We start from the raw sequence: 12,641 nt of genomic DNA, 5'->3' as shown, positions 1-12,641 counted from the left end.
TTTCCTTCAACTATCTCAAACCCAAGGTCCCAAAATCGTGCATGAATGGAGGTAGATTCATCTCAAACTCATCTAAGTCCCAGGAAGATTTCTCGATGAAATCATCCAATAATCTGTAAGTCCTCATATGACTCTCAAAAAATATGTGGGACATCACCTCAAAAGAGTCTATATACTCATAGATTGAAGGGTCACAAACATACACTTGAGACTCATCAAGATGGGAAGAAGGATTAGGATTTTCAAAATCAACACTCTTTTCATTTTTAACTCCTTCACCATCACTCGAATGCTCTCTAATGGGATCCTCACTCATATGGGGAAGAGAAGAAGAAGGAAGGGCATTTTCTTGAGAGTTGGCTAGTTGGAGAATTTGGCTCCCAAGCATCTTCAGTCTAGCTTCCGTCTCCCTATTCTCAACTTCCCTCATCTCGTTATACTTCTCCATCATCTCCATTATCTTCATTATCTTCTCTTCCTTCAAATTTTCCATAGAATCACCCTCATAAAAAGACTCATTAGAAGCATAAAGGAAATCATTTGAAGCCATGTAAGAACAAGAAGACGAGGAGAGAGGATCATTCACATTATAAACATGAGCATCATCATATTGGGGAGAGGGGGCATAATTAAGCAAATGAGATTCATCATCAACAATAGGAGATAGAGAGTTGAATTCACTTGTACTAGGTTCACAAATAGGATCACAAGAAAAATCATGGGGATGCATGCCACTAATAAAACTATTATCACATTGAGAATCAAAATTAGCAACATTACATGCCCTATTGCGTACATCCTTAGCAAACCATACAAAAAAGCTCTAAGCACTATGAACCGATAATGCTTGAAATTCGCCAATAAACCTACTTTCAAATTCATATCTCGTTTGTTCATTCATGCCATAATAAAAAATCTCAAAAGCTTCACAAGGATTACAACCATTATAGTTCAAAAACCCTACGAGTCTATGGAAGTAGACATAAAAAGACTCATCATTGTATTGAGGAAAAGAAAAACGTGCCATTTTTCAACAACAAAAACAAAACAAATAGAACAAAAACAAATCAAAAGAAAAATATATACAATGGACTAGTATCAATAAGATAACACAACGGTAATGGAAGCCGTTCCCCGGCAACGGCGCCAATTTGACAAGGGAATAAACGCGTCGTCAATTTTCTACCCCTAGATCAAATACAATTTATACAACCTAAACAAACCTAATACAAGTATAAGGAAAGCATAGGGGTTGAACCACAGGGAACGGATAAACACCACTAAATGTTATCGACAATTAAGCTAGTCTGGAATAGGAGACAAATAAACTAAAGTCTAAAGATGCTAAAACAAGAAATAAAACACTAAGAGAAATGGTTTAGGTATAACATTCACTTGAACATAAACAAGGGCATAGAAATTGAATTAATTATGAACTAAACATGCTCGAATATCGAAGTAAAGGATCCAATATAGCCGCCATCCGGGATCAATTGGCTTCTCCTAACATAGCCTCTATGTTTCCACATTATAACCATATACTAGGAGGTACTATTAAATAACAATCAATAATAATGAACCTTAACTAAGTCAACTTCCGTTCCTTGTTAGAAAAGATTCACCTTTAATCACCCAACAATGTGCACTTGCAAGAACATTAAAGAATATCAAGCATATAAATACTTTAATCACAAATAAATCAATTCTAAACCCCAGAACATGCTCAAGATCCAACTACACCACAACCATCGCCTTAATGGGGGAATTACTCACTAATCATGCTAATAACAAGATTAATTAACAAATAATCAAGAATAAACATGATTAATAAGCAATACCTGTTGGGGTTTGGTGAGTCCGACTCACCGCGGAAACAACCCCGACCCAAGGAACCACTCATAATTAATAAAACCATAAAGCATAAATAAATAAACACAAGAAAAGGAAGAACGAATCATACCCTTGAAGCGAGCTTCGTCCTCTCAAAACGGGCTCTTACTTGAAAGCCTTGAGCATCGTAAATGCCGTGCCTCCAACGGTATCCACCCACAAAGGACGAACACGACTTTTAAGGTCCGCTACCTTGGAGTTAGTAAGGTCCGACCAAAACCCAAGTGTTAATGGAGTTTAAGAGTTTTTCCCAAAATATGGAATGCTCTTTCTAACTCCCACTCAAGCACTTTACTCTAAATCCCAAGGTTGGTATTTATAGAGGAAAGTATGAGTGGGAATTTCTATCCCATAAATGTGGGATCATGAAATTCCACAAATTAATTTAAAGCTAAATTAAATTAAAACTGCAAACTAATAATAAATCTACAAATGGCAGTACCATGTGAAATGGGTTGGTGAGGACCACATGGAGAGTAGGGGACCATACTTGCTCCCCACTCAATACTCTCCTTGTGCCACATGTCCTTACCCACTTGCTCCCATATTCCTCAAGCTTCCCCATAGTGACCGGCCCTATGGCCCAGCCACGAGCCCAGCCCCGTACCAAGATGCGGGTTGCTGCTGTGCGTGCAAGCCACGCACTTGGTGCGGGCTTGCTGTTGTGCGTGGCTGCTAGCACGGTGCGCTAGCACGCACCTAGCCATCCATGCTAGGCTCGGCTTGGTGCGCTTGCTAGCCACCTATTCTTGGACATTTTTGCCCCTAGCATTCGGATGCTCGGGGCACTCCGATGCTAGGGTATTTTGGGAATATGGTCGATTTATTATTATTTTGCGCGTCTCATCTTTTTATTATTTTTGACTCGTTTTCCGACGATCGGTTTTGACGCTCCAAGCTCGAATTACCGACGTCTAAATATTTAACACTTGAGCGACGAATTAATTTCTTCCGAATTAATTCGTCGAGTCTGTTCGTATATTTTGCTTGGGTGTGACCCGAAGGGTTCAGTCAAGATTAAGCTGTAATATTAATTATATTAATATTACTGATCAGAAGCGGCCTTCACCCAGGCATTCCGATCACTTGACCTTACTGAATATATTAGCTTTCTAATAATTCTGAACCCGCTATCAGAATAATATACTTGTTCGAAGGACACCATTCCTTTCAATCTCCCACTTGTCCTTTCGGACAAGTGTGCATTTAGTGTATAGCCCCTTTCCTATGTCTCTTCATGAACTACAGAGTAAGATTACTCGTCATCTCTGTTACGTCCAGAAGTGTTTCTCAAAATCCGAGTTTGACTGTCAATAAGTAGATGATTTCTAAAATCCATCTGAGCATGGCCATGTATTTTCACAGTCTCGCTCTCTGAGAGGCCTTGTAAACAACACGACATGTTCCCTATTGTTAGTAGGGGGACATTTCCACTCTTGTAATGTAGCTTCTCTTACTAAGAGGACCTAGCCGCCCGATATCTGTCGTTATATTCCCCAACTACGGCAGAAATTTGGCGGATACCAAAGCGGACTAGTACTCAAACAAGAGACCTCCCACTACTCATGGTCAAGGAAAAGAGTTCCGATAGTAATAATGAGGAAAATACTTATGACGATTTTTAAATCTCTTAAAGTATTCTCATAGGTCGATCCAGTATGGTTCTAAACCAATACCTGTGCAAATGATTTATATCCTCATAGCACAAGAAACGGTGCTATAAATCATACTACACACTAATCTCTAATGGTCATTAATCTTCCATAAAAAATATGACCTTGATTAGGGATAATTTTCGATTAAAATATTCAATGTTCACTTAATAGGTGTTTCTTTATCCAAGTCATTGACTTGATACCCTATTTTGAATATTTATTAAAATCGAATGGATTCATTATTTAATTCTAAACCACAATTAAATAAAGACGGAGTGATTTAAATTGCATGAAAAATTTAATTACTCCAAAAACTGAATGGTTCATCATAGTGCTTTACATTAACATTGTCCAAAATTTAATTAAAACACTATAATATGGAAATCAAAGCCAGTTCACGACATGCTTGATTCCCATTGCCTCAATGTGTTTGTTGTGCTTCACTTGAGATAAAGGTTTAGTAAGTGGATCGGCTAGATTGTCATCCGTTCCCACTTTGCAAATTCTGATTTAACCCTCTGTCTTTCATTCTCGAATCATGTGAAATCGTCTCTTGACATGTTTGACCTTCTTATGTTCTCGTGGCTCTCTAGCCTGAGCAATAGCTCCATTGTTGTCACAATGGAGGTCTATTGGACCCTTGATGGAGGGTACACCACCAAGTTCATCAATGAACTTGCGAATCCAAACTACCTACTTGGCTGCCTCAAACGCTGCCAAGTACTCGGCTTTAGTTGAAAAATCAGCGGTTGTGCTTTTCTTTGCACTCTTCCAACTAAACGCTCCTCCATTGAGACAGAATATGTATCCGGATTGTGACTTGGAGTCGTCTCTATCTGTCTGGAAGCTTGCGTCAATATATCCCTCAACAACTAATTCATCTTTACCCCCATAGACAAGGAATTTATCCTTGCAGGTACTTCAGAATATTCTTGGCCGCAGTCCAATGCGCCTCTCCTGGGTCTGATTGGTATCGGCTCATAACACTCAAGGCATACGATACATCCGACCTAGTACATATCATGGCATACATAATCGATCCAATAAAGCGAAGCATATGGAATACGACTCATCCTTTCTCGCTCATCAGGTGTCTTTGGACACTGCTTCTTGCTTAAGGTTATGCCATGTGACATGGGTAGGTGCCTTCTCTTGGCTCCTTCCATTTGGAATCGAGCTAGTACCTTATCGATGTAAGCACTTTGACTCATTCCTATCATCCTCTTTGATATATCCATATAGATCTTGATGCCTAGTATGTACTGAGCCTCTCCCAAGTCTTTCATTGAAAAACATTTCCCGATCCAAGCCTTTACAGACTCTAACAACAGAATGCTATTTCCAATGAGCAAAATGTCATCGACATATAAGACTAGGAAGGCGATGTCACTCCCACTGACCTTCTTGTAAACACAAGACTCATCTGGATTCTTGATAAAACCAAACTTACTGATGGCTTCATCAAATCGCAGATTCCAACTTCTGTTTTCTTGCTTTAATCCATAAATGGACTTCTTAAGCTTGCATACCTTCTTAGGATTGTTCTGGTTGACAAAACCTTCAGGCTATGTCATGTACACAGTTTCTTCCAAAATTCCATTGAGGAAGGTGATTTTGACGTCCATCTGCCATATTTCATAATTGTAATATGCAGCAATCGCTAGAAGAATTCGAACGGACTTAAGCATAGCTACTGGAGAAAAGGTTTCATCATAATCAAGAATTTGCCTGTAACCTTTTGCTACCAGCCTTGCTTTGTAAATGAATACATTTCCATCTTTGTCGGTTTTCATCTTGAAAATCCATTTACATCCGATAGGTGTGTAACCTACGGGTAAATCAACCAAGTCCTATACTTGATTTTCAAACATGAAGTCCATTTCGGATTTCATGGCCTCTTGCCATTTTGCAGATTCGGGGCTCGTCATAGCTTTCTTGTAGGTTGCCGGCTTATCTCCATCCACTACTAGGATGCCCTGATCTTCGGTTAATACAACATCGAGATATCTGTCAGGTTGAGATCTTGGCCGAGTTGACCTACGTAGGGTAATGGACTAAGCATTTGCATTGTCGGTTTGACTTTGCATATTTTGACTTTGACCAATGTCAATAGATGCTTCGTGAGCACTTTGATTGTCAATTTGTCCTTGTTGCTCGTCCTCTCGAACTTCGTCGAGTTCGATTTTCCTCCCACTTGTCATTTTGGAGAGACGCTCCTTCTCCAAAAAGACACCATCACGAGCAACAAACACTTTGTTCTTGGATTTGTTGTAGAAGTAATACCCTTTGGTTTCTTTTGGATAACCCACAAAGTAAACCTTGTCAAATTTCGGATGAAGTTTGTCATAAATGAGTTTCTTGACATATGCTTCGCATCCCCAAATCTTGAGAAAAGATAACCTTGGAGGTTTATTTGTCCATAATTCATATGGAGTCTTTTCCACTGCCTTTGATGGAGCACGATTCAGTTTAAGTGCCGCAGTTAAAAATGCATGTCCTCAGAAAGAGATTGGAAGTTCACTGAGACCCATAGTCGATCTGACCATGTCTAATAGGATTCGATTCCTCCTTTCAGATACTCCATTCCATTGAGAAGTTCCCGGAGGTGTCAACTCTGAAAGTATTCCATGTTCTTTCAGATGGTCATTGAATTCTTGGCTCAAATATTCGCCACCAAAATCCGATCGAAGCGCTTTGATTTCCTTGCCGAGTTGGTTTAAAACTTCGTTCTGAAATTCCTTGAATTTATCAAACGATTCAGATTTGTGCGACATTAGATAGACATAACCATATCTACTATAGTCGTCCGTGAAGGTTATGAAATACCGATAACCACTCCTTGCGGGTGTACTCATTGGCCCACATACATCGGTGTGTATTAGTCCCAACAAGTTACCGGCCCTTTCTCCCAACTTGGAGAATGGTTGCTTTATCATCTTTCCTAATAAACATCCTTCGCAATTCTCAAAGGATTCTAAATCAAATGAGTCAAGAATACCTTCTTGAAGAAGCTTCTTGATGCGTTTGATGTTAATGTGGCCAAGACGTCAGTGCCACAAGTAAGTTTGACTAGACGGTGTAGCCTTAGCTTTCTTTGCATTGGTATCAAACATTTTGTCTAAAAACACGTGAAAGTGTCATTCCATAAATATATTCAAGACATTAAAACAAAAGTCTTGGTTGAGGAAAACGACGTCCAACGTCGGAAATACATCAAAAGTATGGTGCATAAAACTAAATATGTTCTACTTCTTTAGACAAAACATGAGATTACAAGTTTTCTTGGATAGATCACCTTCATCCTAATTGTGTACTCATTTCCACATGAAAAATCACCGCTCACTTGGTTCCTGAAAAAGGAGTGTATTGTGAGTCAATTTTTCGGTATCTAATACCTTTTAAAATTGCTTATATTCAAGTGTTTAAGATGCTACCTGAGGTTGAGGTTACTTTTCCTTTCGCCTCATCATCCAGATACTTGTTGCATTCTCTTTTGTAGTGTCCGGGGTTACCACAATAGAAGCAGTGCATCTTCCTCTTGTCTTTGAACTCCTTCTTCCTTGGTCTAAGGGCAAAGTTAGCCTTCTGGCAAGGATAGGTCTTTTGGAGCTCTTGGATGACTTCCCTTAAGGACAGTGTATCCCTATTGGCGGTGAGACGCATTTTAAGCCCCACATATCCCGAGTGAAGAGAGCTAAGAAGCATGTGAGCCGCTTGCTCGTCTTCCACTGGTTTGCCAATTAGCTCCTGATGGTTGAATAGACTTGTCATGTTAATTACATGAGCTTGAAATAGCATTTCGGGCCTAAGTCTCGCATTGTAGACTTTTCCCCACACTTCTTGTCTTTCTTTCGAGAGACAACCATCTTGCGGTGGCTTGATCCTCATTTTGGAGAGTGACCTAGTCACATCCTCCACGTGACCATCATAATTGCCCCTAGCACTTTTGGTGACCCTCAAATTGACTACATCCTCAAGAGCTTTGAGCATCATGTCCGGAAAATAGCCGGAGAAAATCTCCTTCCATTGAACCGGGATGGAGTTTGCCATGAGTTTCGAAACTCTCTTGCAATCCATGCTCCATTCTTCATGAGCTTCATCACTCATGATCCCTTTCGAGTAGAAACTGGGGATCGGAGTGTCCAAGATATGCTCTAGGTAGCAATTTCTGAGTGTCTTTCGGAGTTCATCTTCCCATTCCTTAAAGTTCACCAAATTGAGCAAAAATGGTAACTTTTCAGGAAGTTCCGGGTACATAAGGTCGTTGTCATTAGTTGAAGACATGATTCTACAATTGAAAGAATTTTAATGAAAAACCATTCAAAATTACTTAAATAAGATTGAATTTTATTCATGCAAATTTTCAATACTTATTTAACGTCTTATTTACACGTAAAATTGTCCCTATTTTGTGAAAATAAGGCGATTCCAAGATCCGAAGAAACAAAGAGTGGTTAAGCATGCTTTGGCTTGTCTTAACACTCAATCTTCTAGGGTAAGCATTGCCTTGCTAATGGCTCTAAGCCACTCTTGGTTAGACAATCGTCGCATCTAATGCATCTTTGACGATGTATCTCTTTTGCCACGGTATGTGAGGACCCCTCACTCATACCGATGAGTTAAACCAAAACCAACGTGCACACCCGGTGTGCCTTATGAGCCTTGGAGAAGTGATGGCACCTCGCTTTGGCGTAGCCTACCATCACCCTCGTTCGGTTGGTAAGTGTTGTTTTGGAAAGGCAAGTTTGACTCAATATTTTTAGGGACCTAGGATTTCTGTGTTGGTTGATTTAAGTAAACTTAACTAATCATCGCAACATAAACAAAACCTAAACATGCATCTAACGAATAATTCACATGTATATAAGCATAAAATATAAAGCGAAATTATAGATGCATATTGGCAACTAGCATGACCCCTTGAATTCTTCAAATCCTCAAAAGGTCTTCATTTGCAATTCAAGGCTTTGTCTTCCAAGATACGCCGTCTTCAAGACTTAACCAAACTATAAAAATACTAGTGTCTACGACTAGGAATAATCTAAATATTAAGGTACAAAAATACTTAACGGTGCGTAGACCGTATTTAGATTTACAAAAATACATAACGGCACGTAGTTCGTATTTTCTATCCTAATCGGGTCCCACTAGTTGTCATTTCATAAAACCTGTGAGAGAGAATATACATTCCATTCATCCATTCACTATTTGTGAACGGCCCATGCAATTTACAATATCAAACAAGTAAAATGCATTTAAACAACGCGCGCACTAGTAACTAATCTAGGTGGTTAATCCAATTAATACGCCTAATTAAAACTAGTCAAAGTTTGTTTAACCGATTATGTAATTGACGTCATTAATTAATTGAAGCTCCCACTAATTTCCGCATTTCCCTTAATTAATCCAATTAATTAAGTCGGTAGCACCCAAACTTGTCAAAATAAAATTTTTCCAATGTCGCTCAAAACCGAGGCCTAGCCTCCCAAAATTTTAATTAAAATAAATAAAACGGCAAAATAAGCAATATTAAGCCAACCGCATTTCAAGTGGCTTTCGCTTTAAGCATTTTGCCAAGGAAACTCAAATAATCGCGGCTCATGCAAACCAAGCATACTACGGCTATTCACCTCACCGCACCAAGCATATGCACACACAAAAAACTCCACACACACGGCCCGCGTCAAGCAGCCATGGGCTGCTGCCACTGTTGCACGCACGCGCACGCACAACCATGGCTGCTGGTGCGTGGCTGCTGCGGCCGTGTGCTGCTGCCGCGCGGGTGGCCGCACGCAAGGCGGGGCAGCCACCTTGGCAGCCACATGCGGGCTGCTGGCAGCCCGACTAGCCAAGGGTGGTTCGTTGCCTCGTTTTGCGTGCCATGGCCTCGGGATTTGATCCCATTTCGCGAGACATAATTAATTAATTCTAAATTAATTTTAGAACTAACTTAATGAGCAAAAAATAAAAATTTTAAACAAGTCTAACTTAATAAAATTTCAAAGTGCAAATAACCAAAATAATTCCAAGAACCATTCTTAATTAAATTGGTTTAACTTGGTGCAATAACAAAGTTGAGGCAATTTCTCACTTTTAATTTAATCAATTTAAATTAAATTTGAGAATTTGACAAAGTAAGGGGAAGTTGGAAAAATATGAACTTTAATGTTAAATGAAAATTCCAACATCTAAATTTTGTGAATCCTTGAAAATTATATCTTCCAACATGAAGATAACCAAATTTCTATCACAAAAATTGAAACTTTATGTTTCCAATCAACTCAAAATTATTAAAACAACAAAGTTTAACACAAAATAACATGAAATTTAGTGGTTTTTAAAGTTTCAATCACTTATCACAAATAAAGATTGAATCTTTAACACTTAGGAAGCCTCAAAACAAAAAATTTCACACTAAAAAGCAATTAGTTTGCAATAATGTGAAAATAAATCAATCTTTAAGCATCAAATACTACCAAGTAAGTGTGCTTTAAGGGACTTAAAAAAGCAGAAAATAATGCAAATAATCAACCACATAATCAACAAGTTGTGCCATTAATTTCAAGGTTAGAAAAGACTTAAAATTTTTCGTCAAAAACGAAAAATCCCTCGAAAAAGGCATTTCTGGTCAGAATTTGGCTAAAATCACATTCCAAAGGGATAAAAACCTTTCTAGAACACCTTTTCCACCCAAAATTAACTATTTTTGGGCAAAAATCTGGGTTTTGGGCCAAATTCGACATTAAAAACGGGATTAAAATAAATAAAATCGAGCTACTAATCTAATTAGCAACTTAAACTAGAAAAATAAGCCAAAATAAACCTTGAAAAACATGATTATAAAAATAAACGAGCGGGGCTCTGATACCACCGTTGGGGTTTGGTGAATCTGACTCATCGCGGAAACAACCCCGACCCAAGGAACCACTCGTAATTAATAAAACCATAAAGCATAAATAAATAAACACAAGAAAAGGAAGAACGAATCATACCCTTGAAGCGAGCTTCGCCCTCTCAAAACGGGCTATTACTTAAAAGCCTTGAGCATCGCAAATGTCGTGCCTCCAACGGTATCCACCCACAAAGGACGAACACGACTTTTTAGGTCCGCTACATTGGAGTTAGCAAGGTCCGACCAAAACCCAAGTGTTAATGGAGTTTAAGAGTTTTTCCCAAAATATGGAATGCTCTTTCTAACTCCCACTCAAGCACTTTACTCCAAATCCCAAGGTTGGTATTTATAGAGGAAAGTATGAGTGGGAATTTCTATCCCATCAATGTGGGATCATGAAATTCTACAAATTAATTTAAAGCTAAATTAAATTAAAATTGCAAACTAATAATAAATCTACAAGTAGCATTACCATGTGAAATGGGTTGGTGAGGACCACATGGAGAGTAGGGGACCATACTTGCTCCCCACTCAATACTCTCCTTGTGCCACATGTCCTTACCCACTTGCTCCCATATTCCTCAAGCTTCCCCATAGTGACCGGCCCTATGGCCCAGCCACGAGCCCAGCCCCGTACCAAGATGCGGGCTGCTGCTGTGCGTGCAAGCCACGCACTTGGTGCGGGCTTGCTGTTGTGCGTGGCTGCTAGCACGGTGCGCTAGCACGCACCTAGCCAGCCATGCTAGGCTCGGCTTGGTGCGCTTGCTAGCCACCTATGCTTGGACATTTTTGCCTCCTAGCAAAGAGTCACCTTTAATCACCCAACAATGTGCACTTGCAATAAGATTAAAGAATATCAAGCATATAAAGATTTAATCACAAATAAATCAATTCTAAACCCTAGAACATGCTCAAGATCCAACTACACCACAACCATCCCCTTAATGGGGAAATTACTCACTAATCATGCTAATAACAAGATTAATTAACAAATAATCAAGAATAAACATGATTAATAAGCAATACCAACAACTAAAATAATAATCAAAAGAAAGCAATAAAAATAGAGGAGAGAGAGTTAGAGATTCTCATTGATTAAGTTTATAGAAAAGATGATCAATTCCTTCTTCAAAATCCAAACTCAACAATGGTGAAACCCTTACATTCTCTCTCTAAACTACCCTAATCCTAACCTAAACCTAGAGAGAGAAGCTCTCCTAAAAACTAATTAGATAATAGAATAAAAGAAAGAAATAAAAATAAAAGAAAAAGAAAAATTAAAACAAAATCCCCCAAATTCCACCAAACAAATCAGACTTTTTTTTTTCTCCTTCGATTTCCTGGCTGCTTGAAATCCATTGAAGCACCATTTCATCACCACCGTTCATCAACCATCATCATCAAATCGTCACCGCTCATCCTCCTCATTTATCATCAAGCATCAAATAAAATCCGTCCGATCTTCATTAATTATCACGCGCGAAGCTCGTGAAATGCATGGTTCGATCGAACCGAGGGTTGGTGTGGCCGAAATACGGGGTTGGTTTGGTCGAACCATGGGTGTGTTTGACCACACCTCTTCAGATTACAAAACCTCAAAAGTTTCTGATTGTTTTGACACTTTTTTGCATTTCGACCAAACCCTCAACGGTTTGCTCAAACCCGATTGATTTGCTATTTCCTCTGATTTTGGGCGCTTGATTGAAGGGTTGAGTAATTGTGGTGGATGAAGAGATTGGGTGGCTGAAATTGAGGGGTTTTTCTGGTGTTACTGTGTGGTGGCTAGATATTGAGGGTGAGAAGGTGAGCTGGCGCGGGCTGGTGCTGATTGTTGACGGTGGTGTAGGCGGTTTGTTGTTGTGGGTTGCACGGTGGCCGGAAATTGCGCGGCTGCTGCTGCAATTGAAGGTTGGGCTGGTGGCATGGCTGGTTGGAGTTGCGGGTGCAGGTGGACGGTGGTGCAGGGGTTGTTGTGTTTGTTGCTATTGCTGTTGCAGTTGGGGTGGTGTAGGATAGTGAGGAAGTGGTTGCGGTGTGTGGTACGGTGGTTTGGGTGGCTGTTGTGGCTGCTAGGTGTGTGGAGCAGGGAATTTGAGAAGTGGAGTTGCTGTGTGCGTGAGGGAGCAGGGGAATTGGTGTGGTGATGGTGGTTAAGAAGGTGGGGTGATGGATAAGAGGTGGGCAGCAGCCAGCAAAGTAAAGGC

The sequence above is a fragment of the Chenopodium quinoa genome, unplaced genomic scaffold (genome assembly GCF_001683475.1).
Source record: "Chenopodium quinoa cultivar QQ74 unplaced genomic scaffold, ASM168347v1, whole genome shotgun sequence".
In the NCBI taxonomy this organism is placed as follows: domain Eukaryota; kingdom Viridiplantae; phylum Streptophyta; class Magnoliopsida; order Caryophyllales; family Amaranthaceae; genus Chenopodium; species Chenopodium quinoa.
Note: the sequence above shows the minus strand (reverse complement) of the source record.